Source organism: Zingiber officinale, chromosome 10A (genome assembly GCF_018446385.1).
Source record: "Zingiber officinale cultivar Zhangliang chromosome 10A, Zo_v1.1, whole genome shotgun sequence".
Taxonomy (NCBI): domain Eukaryota; kingdom Viridiplantae; phylum Streptophyta; class Magnoliopsida; order Zingiberales; family Zingiberaceae; genus Zingiber; species Zingiber officinale.
Genome location: NC_056004.1, coordinates 45,886,207 through 45,904,739, shown reverse-complemented (window position 1 = coordinate 45,904,739; position 18,533 = coordinate 45,886,207).

The following is an 18,533-nucleotide window of genomic DNA, read 5'->3' as shown; positions in this document are numbered from 1 at the left end:
TAAGGAACCTCGCTTACACCAGCGGACCAAACACATACTACGGCACTTTCATCTCATTCGAGAGATCATCGATAGAGGAGATGTTAAAATTTGCAGAGTACCTACAGAGGCTAATGTCGCTGATCTCTTGACCAAGGCTTTAGCACAGAGAAAGCATGATGGTCACACTAGGTCATTGGGCCTTAGAGCCTACACTGATTGACACTAGTGCTAGTGGTAGATTGTTAGTGAGAGCCCTAGAGTCAATCATATGATGATTGTTGTATAGACTTGATGTATTATATTCCTATATATTTATAAAGGCATTTCTTATGATTATTATACTTACTTGTATTGGTGCCAAATAACTAAGTATAATAACGTCCTTGAGTGGAAGGTTCTTATCTATATCAATCGATTGGTTGAATCGATAATGAGATGATATAGAGAACACTACTCTTAATCATTCCTAGTCAAGTATTAACACTCAGGGACAATGTTAATATGATGAGACTAGCATGTAGGTCAACTCGATGACTTGGTCTCCCAAGTCATAGATATAGAGATATCAAGTTGACACATGGGTATGCATTGGAGAATGTATACTGAATGATCCACCATGAGAAAGTAGCATGGATCATTATATGAGTGTAATATACTTTCTCATGTGACTATTACTATGACTATCAGTCCTTGGACCTGAAGTCACCATGGTTCCCTACATAAGGAGTTGCATACTTTGGCTTCGTCAAACGTCATCCGTAAATGAGTGGACTATAAAGGCAACTACTGGGTATGTAACAAATTATGTGGAGGGATGTGAGTGATGTAGATAGGATCTATCCCTCCTATATGACGGGAGTGACATCATGATTCTTGATAGAGTGAGACCACTAAGTGCATGACTATGCCCAAATAAGTTAATATGAGATATTGAGCTCATTTGATTAGAGTGAGTCTACTTGGAGTTCAAGACATAAATTGATTAGAGGATGACACGGTCTATGCCTCAATTGATCAATTTAGATGTCAAGGATAGAAGGACATTGTCACATATTGTGAGAGTCACAATTTGTAGTCACAAAGGTGATGTTGGATCTCAACATTCTTGTAACTTGGGTAGTAATGATGTGTTGCTAGATACCGCTCATTACTTATGTTTCTAAATGGGTTTAGGAGCATTGCCAACGTTATAAGAACCTATAGGGTCACACACAAAGGGCAATTAGATGGAGAATAGGTTCATATGATGGACTAAGAGGATTAGGTTCATGTTACGAACCAAATTGGATTAAGAGTAATCCAAATTAGACTAATTGAATTGGACTCAATTTGATTCATGTGTTGAATAAGTCTAATTTTAATTATGATTCATTGAGTCAATTTAATTCAATGAATAGAGATTCATTAAATTAAATTGACTTAAATCAAAGGTTAGGTTTGATTAACCATGTGAGATAAAAAGGTCAAGTTTGACTTGACTTGAGAGGGAAGAAGAAGGGTCAAGTTTGACTTGACCAAATGCCACCTCATTTTGACTTGGCATGGGGCCGACCAATGATGATGTTTCACATCATCAAGGCTACATCATTGTGTGCCACCTCATGAGGAAGACCAAGAGCCATGACTCTTGGTGTTCCATGGAGGTATTAAACCTCCATTAAGTGGCCGGCTACTTTAGGTGAGTGAAGTGAGTTACATTTTGTGTACTCATTCAAGAGGCCATCTTCTTCCTCTCGAGTTTTTCTCTCCCTCTCATCCTCCATTGCCGAGACTTCTCAAGGGTGCTAGCACGCTCTAAGTTGTTTTCTCCACCTTTTCTCCGTGTGGATACGTGTAGAGGAGTGTTCACTTGACACTCTACGAGATCCGGCAACCTTTGGACGAGCGGAATAAGTGAAGGGCATCGCTACAAGGGTAACTCTCTTTTCATGTAGATCTAAGGTAGATCTAGTGTAGACAAACATGTACAAGATTATTTTATATATTTTTGCACGGATCCGTGGCTAGCTTCGTGGTTTCCGCAACGCAAAAAGCGATTTTTGCGGCTCAAAATTGCTAACATATCCCTAGTGATTTTATCTAGTTCCATCAAACTAGTGAAACTAATGAGCATAATCAAGAATGATCTACAAGAAAACACTCGATTATTATCAAATAGAATTCTATAGTCTAGGAGCATGTGTAGGAGTAAGTGAATCATAATTCTTGGTGAATCAATTTAACTCTATCAAATAATTTCAATAATGAGTATAATTATAAATAGATTTAACTTAGCCTAAGAATAAGTTCTTCGTGCTCAGTACAAATCGTGGCCTATATCTCAAGTATCAATTCCTAATCATAGTCAAATCATCATTAAACCATCTTTTTATATTATTCCCAGCAGTTTTCACTACTTAGTTCATCTTTCCTAACTCTACCCAAGGTCTAAAGAATGTGCTCGATATCAAGAGAAATCTAGTGTTCATTTTCTCAGTAACCTAACTCAGTCTCAAAAGGGAAAACAACTAGTTTCCACTCACGATAATAATTTTTCAATCCCTTATTTCATCATTTGCTTCTCAATTTTTTTTTTCAATTGCACATTTGTAACGATGCAACTAGTAGGATTTACATTTTTTCAAATGAGCTTTAATGATTTGAGCATCAATCTAGTGACCAAGATGTAGTTAAGAAATCATCATAGAAATTCAAATACTCATCAAGTCTAATGAATCATGACTATTTTTAAAACCTTCAACTATCAAAATAAGGCAAAGTGTAAAGAGATCCTTAAGCTAGGCTAGAATCAAATCCTTTCAATGAAATATAATGCTCATGTCCTACTATTGATCATAGAGAAAAATAGATTACCAAACATATTAGCACTAATACCCTAACAACATTAATCTAAATAATAAACGTGCAAAAAATTTTGTGATAGAGAAAACAAATCACTAAATATACTAGAACTAAAAAGCATATCTCATGACCTCTAGATAGTGCTAGAAGTTTACTCATGGATAAGTCAACAGTAATAGTGTGAATAATACAACTCAAAATGTCTCAAAACTCAAAGTGCAACTATGCTACGAAAATAAAATACAAAAATAGAATGCAACTGTGCAACTCCTGAGACTTGAATACTTCATTGTCCTCAATGAAAGAAAATTATGAAGGTGAATGAAGAAAGGGGGAAGGGAAATGGATAGGTCTACCACTCGCTGAAGATTAACCGCCCGAAGGAGCTCCTCTCTCCGGTGGAGAATGTGGCCCAAGGAGAAATCTAGGGACTCTAGGGATATGACCAATATTTTTGTGGTACTGGTATAACGTGGTCGACCACCTGCTATCTTGTGAGTTCTATGGAGTCCATAAACTCATCCATCCTCCCCTGGCAAGAGTAGAAATCTCCCACAAAATTGGATACCTTGCCATAAAAACCATCCCTCTTTTGGAATTAATCCTATACATATCGGAACTGATCATGGGTGAAGTCACAATGGATCTCCAACATGTTATGAGAGATGTCTTGCTTCTCATGAAGAGAATCCAATGATGTACAGAAAGAAGAGAAATCAAAGCTAGAAGGCCCTACACTACCATAAGCAAATGAATGTCTAGCCGGGTCAAAAAATTTGACTGCCATCGGGCCTCTAGGCGAGGGATAGTCGTGATGCTCTCTAGGGGTATGAAGGGACTGGGGATTAGATCTTTAATAATATAGTTGTTGGGGTTACGAATAGTCATGCAGTCAGGATTAGGTAAAGGGATATGGAAACCATCCCTTCTAGGAAAACTAAACTCATTTTCATCCCGACATATCATCTTCATTGCTAGACATGTATCTATATCAATTTTGATATTTCCATGTATAGCATCTAAGCCTGAGAGGTCTAGTTCAAATTTCCTAGCAATGGTCGTAATGAATCCACCAAACATGATTGTTACCGAGTTCACTTTCCCCGCTCTTTGCATAGTTTGTAAAAAGTAGAATCCTTCATCAAATTCAACTTTGTGAATCATGGCTCATATAGAGTAAAGCTTCACTTTCCTTACCACCCCATTACTCTCACCCCTACCAAAGATAGTCTTGCTCATAATACGGTGGAGGTATCGAAAGACAGGGTTCTACATATGGGAAGATTTAGATCTAGATGGGTCATGAGACTCATTTAGATCGGTGATTAAGCTTTAAAAAGAATTAGCATTGTATCTATAATCGAACTTGTGAGGCACCTCTATAAGTAATCCAAAATAAATATTAAATTCATAAAGAGTCTAAATGTAATCATGTTTCATTAATCTAAAACTAATTTGTCCATCATGATCATCGTCGGAAGTGAAATCAGACTCTAAAGAACTAAAAAATTCTAGGACAAGACGTGAATAGGTTAGTTCACTAGTATACATCATATCACTCCAGTCTAAATTGCCAATCAATCAATCCACATCATCTTTAATTTCCAAGCACTCTATGGTTGTACTATCAATGTAACATGTACAGATTAATTTTTAGCTAAACAAGTTATCAAATCTAGATCTCTAATCTTCATTTCTAAGTATAACGCCGAATTCATTAGTTTTACCTCCGTTCGGAGTGGGATGCTTTCCTTTTTCTTTTGTCAATACCTTTTCCTTCATGGGATCTTTACCTTTCCTTTTATCCTTGTTTAAATCTTCACCTCCGCTGGATCCATCCAACCTGCGAATTATTTTCATAACATTAGACATACTGAAATATATTTAAATTGGGAAAATTTATTTGAAAATCTCTCTTGAAGAGAATTTATTGGAAGCAGAAGATGGAATCTAGAGAAAATGAAGAAAATGAAGAGAAAAGAGATCTAGATCTTAGAGAAGAAAAAGTTTCTTGATCTAGACCTAGATCTAGGCCTTGAGAGTTAGTTAGATCTAGATTTAAAGAGAAGATAAGAGTGATTTATTTCAGATCTACATAGGTTTGGAAAGAGAAAGGAGATTTGATGTAAAAAAAGGTTATGAAAAGAGGAGAGGTGAATAAGAGAGGGAAAAAAGAAGGAAGAATCACTGTTGGGTTTATATCCCAACCATGTGTCGTTGGTGCGGGCTATGGCAAATTGGCCTTGAAATTTGCAATTTCACCTTATGCGCCCATGCCTTTTGGCATAGGTAGAGCCAATACGGTTCTGATTGTCTCCCTATGCTCGTGCCAAAAGGCACGGGCAAGCTCATTTATTGTCTTCGTGCTCGTGACAAAAGACATGGGGAAGGTCAAAACTTTGTTGTGGCCGAAACTTTACTATGGCCTTCATCGTGTGTTCATCCATAACCTAGAAAAAGTAAAAAAGAAAACAAGTATTAAGCTCCATAAAATATAAAATGAAGAAGAAAAATGAGAAAAATAAATTCTTGGGGTGCCTCCCAAGGAGCACTCATTTAAGGTCACAAGCTTGACCTTTGATACAGCTCAACTTGGAGCCTTGGCCTTGAAAGGAAGATGCTCCCCTTCATAGCCAGCTGTGTCAACCCCCTCCATCAACCGTGTAACACCCCACCCTCCTCACTACTAGTCTGTGAGGGTGGAGCGCTACTGGACTACTAACTATACTTAACTAAAATTGTTCGCATGAAAATATCTATACTTAAAACTCTCAAAAACTCAAAACATGCAATTAACTAGCAGCGGAAAACTAAATGACTCATCTATACACTCAACTCATGCATCTGTTCTCAACTAAAACTATAAATTAATCTAAACATGCATGCAACAAAATATATATAAATCTGATCATGCGTGCAACAATCATACCACTCAAATAATGAAACTAATGTTCATAACAATTAAAAGGAAGAGTTCTAAAAATCTAAAATCTTCATTACAAAATCCTAATGAACTTTAAACTAATTCTCAAGGCTTCCATAGTCCAAATATCACACATCCATCCACACCCCCTTGTCGCCTTCCTTCGCTATAGCTTTTCTTTTCCTTTATCTGCAGTAAGAGGAAATACAACTATAAGCAAAATTTCTTAGTAAGCGCTATCTAACTCACAAAACTCGAAATGCATGTGAACATACTAAAATGCTAAACATGTAAAGCTGCACATCTAATAGCAAATAACAGCAAGAAAATTCTAAATAACATGCTAGCATAAAAGAAACTAAAGTTGATGAATTTTAAACTTATGTGAAGCTTGTTTCACTTGTTTAAAAACTTATACTTTAATACTTCAAAATAATAATCAACTCTTTCTTCTTGGGCCCAGGCTTAGTACCATTGTGCGCTCCCTAATAGAAAATGAGGTAGCGAGCCATCAGTCCTACGAGGATAAAGACCTCGGTCTTACCAAGGTCGAGACCTCGAAAACGGTCACCTGGATTTGTTTAACGACAACCTCGGAAGTCGGGTACTAGCCTCTTAAAAATAAAATACTTGTTATCTTTTATTACTTCTAATATATAATGCCTCGGCATTTTATCAAACACCTTGTGTGCCAAAATCCCTAAAGTCTTGACTTTGGGATCTACTTAAGGCCTTGGCCTTTTTCTTTCTTTTCTTTATCTTTCTTATACTTTTCTTAAACTCAAAATATTGTAATACTTAACAAGATCTGCACTATGATACTTAACAAAAACTGCACTATTACACTTAACAAAAATCTGCACTGAAATGTTTAATAAAACTGCGCTGAGATTCTTAATAAAACTGCACTGAGATGCTTAATAAAACTGCACTATAAGCTGACACAATCTGCACTATAAGCTTTCAAAAATCTGCACTATGAATGGAATTCTGCATAAAATGCTTAATCGAAAATCTGCATTCAAACTTAACAGAAATCTGCATACATGACTAACAAAAATCTGCACTATGAATGTTACAAAATTCTGCATAAAATTCTGCACTATAATACTTAACAAAACTACACTATATTACTTAACAAAAAAATCTGCAGAACATTAAATTACATACTTTAAGAACTAAACTAAAACCAAAGCAACCCACGGCATATTCACCAATAATGTGGCATTGTACACGCCTTGCAACTAATCAAGGATTTGCTACTAAAAACCTAAAAACATAGCTGGTCTTTATGTTTTGTAACAAAGCATACCATTCTGCAGTAAGCTACAAAAACAAGCCTGCATGTTTTAAACGAAAACTAAACTCTTTCTTGTTCCTTGCCCAATAACAGGAATCCAAAATTTGTAACCCTTCAAATCAACTGATCTTGCCCATAAAAATTCATGAATAAAAGGATTTAAATCCACATCTGAATTCCTAGTCTTAAGGCCTAAAAACACAACCTCGTGTTTAGTGCCACAGCAAGAAACCAAAAGGAATCGAAAACTACATACGGTGAAACCAAAACCACATGTTTAAGGAAACTAATAACAATAGATAACCACATGTCAAACCTAAACAATCCCCTTTCATTTCCTTAATGAAACTCACGGCAGTAACATCAAAACCCCAATCTTTATAGCATGCTTCAGATTCAAGAAGAAAACAAGGTTCAAAACTACTCCTACCGTAGGTGAGAAGCACTTACCTTGCGTTCTTGGACTCACTACTGAAGAAGAAGGCTCCTAGGGTTTCGGCTAGCTCAAGATTTCGGCTCCTCCTCATGCCCACGAACTCTCCTTGACGAGGAGATTGTGATGGTGGAGAAAACCCTTTGGATTGGATCCTTGGCTGGCCACCGGAGACGAGCCCTAACCTTCCTTGCTTTCCGCCCGAGCACAGCCGTCGCACGCAGAAGAGGAGAGGGGAAGAAATTAGGTCACGGCAAATTAATCCCTAACTTATCCCTCTTTATAACTTAGTATTTCTGTTACCAACTATTGCTTAAAAAAATTTCCGCCCGATATTTGCTCAGCACGACCCACTTGGCCGCTTGGTCATTGTGCTTCGCTTAAGCCTCTGACCGGGTCAGAGGTCGCGGGTTCGAATCTCGGCCGAACCTCTTTTATACCTAATTATTTTCTGTTATTAACTACTACTTAAATTAATTTCACTCTTTCTTTAATCAGCACGGCCCGCTTGGGCGCTTGGCTATCGCGCTTCACTTAAGCCTCTAACCGGGTCAGAGGTCGTGGGTTCGAATCTCGGCCGAAACTCTTTTATACCTAATTATTTTCTGTTTTCTTATTACTGCTTAAATTAATTTCGCTATCTATTTTATCAGCACCGCCAGCTTGGGTTCCTGGTCAGCCGAGACAACTTAAGGCTTTGCTTAACCAGAGGTCTCCGGTTTGAACCTCAGCTCAACCTCTTTATTTTTGCAACTTGTTTTCTTTTGGTAAAAAATACCAAACGAACTCCGAAAATTACATAAAAATACTCTAAAATTTTTTAAAAATCTCTAGAATATTTCTAAAGCGTTTCTAAATATTTTTAAGTACTATTAGGACTTGTAATGAGGAATTTTGGGTCATTACAAATCGAGCTTCTACTGCTATAGTCCATTCATCGTGGTGAGCATCAGGGCATATGTCCTTCCTTACTGGACTCTGAAAGTCCAGTGGCCTTCCAAAAGAGTTGAATAAATTTTTTGTAGGGTGTCCTCCCAACACCCCACTTCCATTTTTGCTGGATTAACTATTTTATCCAATGATATGAGAGGATGGTGAAGCACTACATGGTGGTTCCCTACCAAAACCAAATCTTTATTCCCCTGACTAACTGTTATGTCCGAGGGTTGAGTCGGATGATACAAAAATCTTCCCTATTTTTCTTCTCCAAACTTGTGATCATCTTCAATTAGCTTCAAAGTACTAGTAGAAGATTTTGAAACTTCTTCAACAAAAGAATACAGTAAGGCTGAGGATAAGTTGAATATGAGCTCTTCTTTGCCAACTTTTATTGATAGCTTATGATTTTTCACATCAATACTAGCTCCAGTTGTGGCTAGGAAAGGTCTTCCAAGAATTATAGTGATATTTGGATCCTCTTCCATGTCTAGGACCACAAAATCTATAAGGATGATAAAACTCTCTATTTCTATCTTTACATCTTCAACTATACCAAGTGGATATCTGCATGAAGAATATGCTACTTGAACTGCAATATGTTGGCCCCTTACGACCTACAAGAGGGGGGTGAATTACCCTGTACAATAAAAACAAACACCTTTCTCACCTTTGGAAATAATAAACCACTTATACAAAAGAATTAAAAAACTATTTAAAAAGAGAAAAAAGAGGTAGATCTTTTACTTGGCTTGAAATTAGGATATTGCTAGGCCAAGACGTTGAAAGCTCACTATCAAATCTTCTTCAGGCGGAGAAGCCTCTTACAGTAGTTAAAGTACTCAATTACACAACTAAATAGAAAGAGAATCATTTAGAAGTGTTGTCTTTAACTACTAAGATCAGGGTTGTATTTATAGCACTGATCTAGGTGCTTAAAAGGGTTCCGGGTGCTTGGGTATGGATAGAATTTTATCCATGATGCAATGAATCACAATAGGTGGCATTTCGATAAGATTTCCAATCCAGTCACCTGGACCAGGTCCGGGCGCCTGGACTAGGTCCAGGCGCCTGGACCAGGTTCGGGTGCTCAACCTGGCTGAGCCAGCTTTTGACCAGGGCATGGCCCAGGGTGCCCTAGCTAGCCCTAGTGGTCCAAGTGCCCAGAATAGCTCCAAGTGATCAGACAAGAGTCACATTCATGTTGACTTTTGGTCTGGGTCTTCCGCTTTGGCTCTACTTGCTTGGATGATTAGACCATCTGGAATAGGGCTCACCCGAACTCATTTTTCGATCTTCTCAAGAAACCTTCCGCTCTGGCTTCTCATCCCTCAAAATCGTTGTGCGCTTCCTTCTCATCCAATAGGGTACTCTTCCGCAGCACCTCGTCCCTCAGACGCACTGATCCTATCAACTCTCTCTCATGTCATCCTTCTCGCTAGCTACGTCTTTCGCTCGACCTCCTGTGCTCCTAAGTTCCTGCACACTCAAACACAATGTATCAAAACATAACAAGACCTAACTTGACTTGGTTGATCATATCAAAACTACCACGGAATACTTACACAATAGTAGTTAACTTCATATCACTTAACCCTAGCTTCTTACAAATTAAGTAAGGCATGAGACTGACACTAGCTCCCAAATCACAAAAATCTTTATCAATTCTAGTATCTTTGATTTTGTACGATATTGAAAAGCTACCTGGATCATGGAGTTTGGGAGGTAATACATTTAAAAGTAATGTACTGACTTTCATAGTTAGGGCCACTGTCTCAAACTCATCCTTCTTTCTTTTGTTTGAAATTATATCTTTCATAAATTTGGCAAATTTAGGCATTTGATATAGAGCATCCAATAATGGTATATCAATGCAAATCTCTTTGATCTTTTCTAAAAATTTCTCAAACTCTACATCTCTCTACGCTTTGAGTAATCTTTGAGGGAATGTAACTGCTTGGATTTTGGTTGCAGGGGAGAACTCTCTAGCCTCAACAGTAATCTCTTCTTCCTTCTTATTGAGCTCAGGGTGTGAGAAAGAAAAAGATGGTTCTCCACTAATGTTAATTCCATCTTCGACTGTAGCGATCACTTGGGGGCTTCCCAAGATTCATCCGCTTCTTAGCTCAATTGTCTTGTAATGCTCCACAAGATTTAGTTCAGGTTTACCAGGGAAATTTCCTTGTACTCTTGAAGAAGAAGAACTAGCTATTTGAGCAATTTGATTTTCAAGCATTGTGATATGTTTGTCCTCGTTATCCATTCTTGTATTTATTTACTTTTCTGAGTTGTCTAACTGAATATTCATTTGCTTAATATCAAATTTCATTTCATTCTGATTAGCTAGTATCACCTCAAGTAGTCTTTCAAATCTTCTTGGTTGAGAACTTGACTATTGTCCAGATCATTACCCAAGATCTTGATTATTCTTATATGAGAAGTTAGGATGATTTTTTCTCCCCGGGTTATAAGTATTGGAGTAAGGATTGTTCTACCTCTGATTATAATTACCAATAGCATCACATTGTTCCACTTGAGATATTTGTAAATTGATAGCTCCAAGAGGGTAAGAATCTTTCATGTGTTCTAAAGCTCTACATACTTGGTAGGATAAATAAATTGCATTTACCAGGCGTGTATTCATATTCTCAAATTATTTTGATAGCGAATATAGCTTTGTAGTTATTAAGTCAAGGGCATCTACATTGTAGTTTCCCAGTATTTTGATTGCTCCTGCACTTCTTTTTAAGGCCCGATGATGGTGATTCTGAGCCACGCTCTCAATAATTTCTTCCTCCTCATCAAGGCCCTTCTTCATTAAGCAAAATCTAAGGAAACTTTTGTTTGATAATTGATACCATTGTAAAATGTGTGGATCACAAGACACTTTTCTAGACCATGATGTGAGCAGTCTCTTAACATTCTCTTAAATCTATCCCATGCTTCATAAAGAGATTCAAAGTATGTTTGCTTGAAGCTTACAATAATGTTGCGGAGGTGTGCTGTCTTACTTGGTGGAAAGAATTTCTCCAAGAAGATCTTCTCACATTGAGTCCAGGAAGTGATACTATTTAGAGGTAAGGAATTTAGCCAAGTTTTTACTCAGACTCTCAAAGCAACCCCAAATAGTAATAATTAGATGGCCTTTGGGGGAACTCCATTAATATGCATCATGCTACATAATTCATTGAAGTTATCAAGATGATGATTAGAATCCTCCATTCGACCACCGCCATATTGATGTTGTTGAACTACAGAAATGAAAGCCAGCTTTAATTCAAAGTGATTGGCTTCAACTGTAGGTCTAGATATATTAAATCTTGGCCCTCTTACATATGGTGTGGCATATTCCTTCAAAGGTTTGTTCGCCATATTTCTTTGTTCTTTCTCTTGTTGATTCTTTTGTAGATTTAATCTTCGATGATATGTCTGGTTGATCTCAGGATCAACGGGCAAAAGACCTACAGTATTTCTTCGCATACACAAACAAGAGAAAGATTATAATTTGTTGTTCTTTTTTCTTTTTTTTTAGGATACAAATTGTAAAATTGAAAATGTAGAAATAGAAATGCAGTAATGAAAGATATAGATTAAAGAATTTGAGAGTTAAAGAATTAAAGAATTAAAGAATTGAAGAATTATCTAGACAAACTCTAATGCAAACTAACTAGATTTAAAGCACTCAGTCTACGGCAATGGTACCACAAACTTGATGTGAACCTGTAAGTGCACGAGCGTTGTCAAGTAATAAAATTTTTATAAGTTGATCCCATGAGGACTGAGGATAAAATGCTAATTGGTTTTCAATTTGAATTTAGCTAGACAGAATCGATTATCATTTGATTTTAAGTTTTTGACTAAGATATGAAAATAAAATAAAAGAAAGATAACTGAGGAAGTCTTGAATTCAGAGGATGTTCTAGACCTTCGGTTTCATTATAATAGTGAATGTTGTGCTATGAATTTGCCCATTCCTAGTTCTCCACTCCTATGTTTGTAGGATGGTCTAAATTACTATCGAATATCACCCCACAATGGTGTATTAGAGTACTTCTCCTACCAGTAACCAAGTATGTCATCAAGTGGAGAAGCAACTTAGAGAGTTCATGTTTTCAGTAGAGTATCTCCTGTCACAAGGCCTCCTCCGGATTTACGTCTCTAGGTTACGTAGGTCACTTGCATAGCATATAATTAGAGAAAGCCCATTAAGTCAAGTGATATACTCATTTATACATAGGACTATTCTCCCTTAGGAGGTTACTTTCCATAGAGAAGGATAGTTACCTTAGATACTCAATGTTAAACAAGTATCCTAAAGTAACGCCGAGCAATATTGGAGCATACACTCAAAAGAGGTAGCAATCTATGCATCTATTCAATGAAAATTTAGGTTCATACTTAGATATAGACACACAGTAATATATCTTGTTTAGAAATTAGATCTATGCATATAGAAATGTAATCTAGATAGATGAATTCATATTTATGGAGAAAGCCTACTTGCAAACATTTCATCAAACAGAACAAGTGTCATACAAGTTTTATCAAACAAGGAAATTGGTAATTCAGTGGAGTTTACATCATCCACACATTATAATTACTTCCTACATCCTAGAACAACATAAATATAATCCATAATTATAAGAAATACAATCCAATAACTCAAAATCATATAAACTTTAGAAACCCTAAGGAAGGGGTGAAGAAACTTATCCTTTGATGTCAAGTGAAGCCCTTGGATGCAGATCTTGGAATGCCGATGAGGATGGTGCAGTAGAACAACCTTAGATCACCCAGATGATATCTCCGGATGCAAGGATTTGACCTAGAGAGTCTCCTCCTATCTTGGAACTTCCTCCCCTTCAAAGGGGATGAAGTGCCCCTTATATAGAGATGAGGGCATGGGGTGATCATGCCTCTTGGCACGACCCAAACCAACTCTGGCATCTAGCTGTGCCATTTGGCATGACCAGAGCCAAATTGGCTCTGGCTAGATAGCTTGGTGGTTCCATCAGGAACAACCAAAGCTATCTCTGGCTTCTTGGTTGTGCCTATTGGCAGGCCAAAGTAGAGGCTGCTCTGTTTCACCTTTTGGGTCATGCTATTTATGTAACGCCCACCCTTCCAGGTAGAACTAAGGCCACCCCGGAGGGACGGACGTCACTGAAATATAGACATCGATTATACTAATGCATATGGATTCATGGCAGCGGAAGACTTATTTAAAATTTTTCTTTTATCATATGCATTTAGTTTACTTATCATGGCATGTGAATCAAAGCATACTGAACATTATCATCATATCATCATTATTCTAACATGAGTAAAATATCATAAGTGTATGAAATACTAGCTGAAATCATCATCATAAGCATAGGTCCAACATTGTTCACATGCATAACTTAGATAATTCAAAGAAACTTAAATAGATCTATCCACCAGCACTTCCACACACATCTTCCTTGCCTTTCCTGCTCTGCTCCCCTTAAATAATCCATTCCTTGCCTTTATCTGCAGTACAAGGAAAACGTGTAGCTATAAGCCAAAGGCTTAGTGAGATCCTTGCCTATCCATAAATCCGAAAAACACATAACATAACATAACATGTAGAAAACATAGCATAGCATAACATAGCATGGAGAGTCATAACATAGAACATATCTTATCATGTAAAAACCATAACAACTCATAGCATAACACGAGGGAAAGCAGAACATAATATATCATATCACATAAGGAGCATAACATATCAAAGTCTATCATGTGAAGGTATATCATGATTCATATCACATTCTTTAAGCACAGATCATGAAGCCTATCAAATCATGTAAACATGTATCATAACTCATACCTGTTCATAAGGGTGCATAAACATAATTTCATAAATATGTGCATGTAGATGCAATATGTATATTTTTAAAACATGTATCATGGAATGCACATATGCATCATGCTTCTTTCAAAACATATAGTATACATACTTGAATATCATATCATCATCATCATGAGAAGGGCCCTGGCTTGTACCACATGTAAACATAAATGCGCGCGATCCCTAGGACAGGGTAGCTAGCCCCGAACCTACTAGGGATCTAGGTCCGTTCATAGTCCGTCGACCTAGGGGCGTGAGCCCATCCCTTAACGAGGTCCGTTCATAGTCCGTCGACCCCGGGGCGCTTATGGAGCCCACCCTTGGTACAAGCCATACAAAGTAAAATATCATGCATATCATATCTCATCATATCATACATGTCATAATTCTTGTCATATCATTAAGAGAGCTCTTGATCCCAACTTAAGGGAAGCATCTCTTTACCATAGCATGAAGAGTGCTCTTGATCCCAACTTAAGGGAAGCAACTCTTTTCCATAACATGAAGAGTGCTCTTGGTCCCAGCTTAAGAGAAGCAACTCTTTAGGCTTTTCTTCTTACATAAGCCATTCATACATATATTATGAAACATAACATGTTCTTATCATAACATAAAGCATAACATGTCATTTTCATATCATCAAACATGGCATATCATCTCATGAACTTAACATACATATCATGAACATGGCATATCATATCATGAGTCTAGCATATCATATTATTAACATGGCATATCATGTCATAAGTCTATCATGTCATATCATAAACATGGCACATCTTATCATAAGACATAGAAATGCAACATATCATAAAGCATGAAAGCTTACTTCACTTATATATCAAAGACTACATATCATGAAAATGCCTAAGCATGTTTGGTTAGGTTTAACTCTTTCCTAACCCAATTTATCCATCTTGGCCGAACCATATCAGTAGGTTTCATCCTCATTTCATTCCATATTAAGCATAGAACTTACCCACATAACATGTAAAACTTAATCTAAGCACATACAAGGTAATATACTTCATGAATAAGCATGTTTGAGTTCAAAACTCTAACCTTAACCCATTTATCTCAATTTGGACAAAACATATCAGTAGGGTTCTTATATCATTTTGTTCCATATGAAGCATAAAATTCAATCACATAGCATGTAAACTTGATCTAAGCACATACAAGGCAATATACTTCATGAATAAGCATGTTTGAGTTCAAAACTCTAACTCTAACCCATTTATCTCAATTTGGACAAAATATATCAGTAGGGTTCTTATATCATTTGGTTCCATATGAAGCATAAAACTTATCCACATAGCATGTAAACTTGATCTAAGCACATACAAGGCAATATACTTCATGAATAAGCATGTTTGAGTTCAAAACTCTAACTCTAACCCATTTATTTCAATTTGGCCGAAACATATCAGTAGGATTTCATATCATTCTACTCCATAAGAAGCATAAGTCTTAACATGTAACATGCACATTTAATCTAAGTTCCTATAGAGCATAGTACAAGTACCTACAAGGAACCATACTTCATGAATAAGCCTATTTGAGTTCAAAACTCTAACCCTAACCCTTTTATTTTCATTTGGCCGAAACATATCAGTAGGGTTTCATGTCTTTTTATCCCTTAGGAAGCATAAAACTTAAACATGTAGCATGCACATTTAATCTAAGTACCTATAGAATATTGTACAAGTACTTACAAGGAACCATACTTCATGAATAAGCCTATTTGAGTTCAAAACTCTAACCCTAACCCTTTTATTTTCATTTGGCCGAATCATATCAGTAGAGTTCCATATCATTTTATTCCATAAGAAATATAAAACTTAAACTTATAACAAGCTCATTTAATCTAAGTGCCTACAAGGTATTGTACTTCATGTTCTAAGCATATTTGAGTTCAAAAACTTAAACCCTAACCCATTTATTCAATTTTGCCAACCATATCAGTAGGGTTTACCACCATTTCATTCCATATGAAGCATAAAAACCTTAGTTATAAACATATAAAAATTCATACATCACAAAGAGGTACAACTAGTATGGTTTCTAACTAAAATTCTTGACCTAAGGCCTTATAATCAATTTGGCCGAACCATATAGATAGGTTTCTCTTTTTTTTTTCTTCACAACATGAAGAATGAAGACTAAACTAACAACATATGAAATTCATATATTATAGAGTAGAAGTTTAAGCATGTGATCAAAGAAAAACTTGTTCTAGATCCTTTCTTCCATCCTTGGCCGAATCATGCAACAAGTTCTAAATTTCTTTTTTTTTTTTTTTTTTTTTATAACATGAAGCATCTCTTATCACTTGTTAACCCTAAGTGACTACCTATTCTTTATCTTGACCATCTTCTTTCAAGAAAAGTTTTAGAGTTTCGAAAGAGAAAAACATTCTAAAACCGAAGCTACTTGTACTGCAGTGAGGGGATACTCACATCCTTGCGCTTGTTTTCCTTAGAGATTTAACCTTTTGTTGTGGATCCTTCCTAGAGAAGAGCTTCCTTGCTCCTTGGTCTCGGCAAGAGGATGAGAGGGAGAGAGAGGTCACGGTGAGGGAGAGTAGGAGGAGAATGAGAGCAAATGACAACTCATCTTTAATTTCCTCCTTTTATTCATTATTTAATTTCCTCCTTTTAATTTCTTTTACTCTCTTCATAATTAAGAGAGAAAAGTCTAGATACATCCCTTCTTGGTGAGTAAGAAAGGAATATTCTAGAGCATCTCTTCATTAGAGAGGGAGAAGACAACTCTTACTTCTCCTTCTAAGAGAAGAGTCTTTTCTTCTTACATTTAATTATGGTTTCCCTCTATTTTCTAACAATAATTTCTCTTGGTCTAGTGGTTATCTTATTCAGGTGTCTAATGAGAGATCTAGAGTTCAAGTCCTAGACCTTATGTATTTTTATTCCTATTTTATTTATTTAAGTGTTTGGCTAGGAGCAAAAATTCAACTAAAGCATATATATTTTTCTTTATTCTTTATTCATGATAGAATATTCTAGAATTTTTGCTAAGGATCCTATGGGTGTTACAATTTAGCTGGCCAATTCTTAAAATCTACATTTTTTTATTTTGTGGAGACATGGGCATGCCTCAGGGCATGACCTAGTCCATTCCTGCTCTAGAAATCAGCACAGGTTGGCTCCTAGCCTTGCCCTGAGACATGACCTTGTCTTCATTAGTGTTGATTCTTCTTCCTGGCTGTGACATTTAACACGGCCAGCGACTTTACTGGTTCCTTGGCTGTGCTATTTGGCACGACCTCCTTCTGGAGCTTCACCTAGGTGTGCCTCAAGGCATGGCCAAGTATAATTTAACTCTAGAAGTGTTCTTTTGCGTCTTTTAAATCCTTTACTGCTCTAAACTGCTCATGAAAATGAAAATAAATATCGAGCAGATCTCTAGACACAAAATAGTAATTATACTGAAATTAACATAACAAAGGGTGTGAAAGCATAGATCATAGGTAATGAATACACAAGATGTGCATTAAACGATACAAAATAACATAAATAATCTACGCACATCACAGAGTTAGTATAACAAACAATATATATGAAATATAATAAAGTTAGATCCTAGCTTACCAAGACTAGTATCTAGTCTTGGCCTCAGCTTAGACTTCCAAAATAGATCTATTGGGACTTGTCCTTACTGGATCTCTCCTCCAGTTGCTTACCTCAAATTATCATATGCAGACTAACTTCACTTTTACCTCTTGACTCACTTGGTCTCCCTACCAGATGCCCCATCTGGACTTCAGCCATGTGTTAGATCCCATAGATCCTGTAATGACCCAACCCCTCGGCCCCTTGGGCGGCCACACTAGAGGCCCAACTGGCGACCCAACCTTGGTCCCTTGGGCGACCATAATGGCGGCCCAACTGGCGACCCCTTATGTCATCAACCGACGACCCTTTAGCCTTGCCGTTACTCACAAGGACTTCCCAACCATGGATAGTGGATTTTTGCCTTCCCCAGGATTCGAACTCTAGACCTCAAGGTTAAATACTAGAGTTTATGAATCCTGGTAGACCAAATAAATTGTCACGCCCCGGAGGAGTCCCTGTCCGAAGAAATTTCGGCAGCATCTCCTCTGTACGGCGGATAATCTGAAACTTTCTACATCACCATATACCTCAGCCACATGCGGTTGGAATAATAACAATAATAAACAAACAATAACACAGACATCCACGCAGTTTATATCAATTTCAGCCTC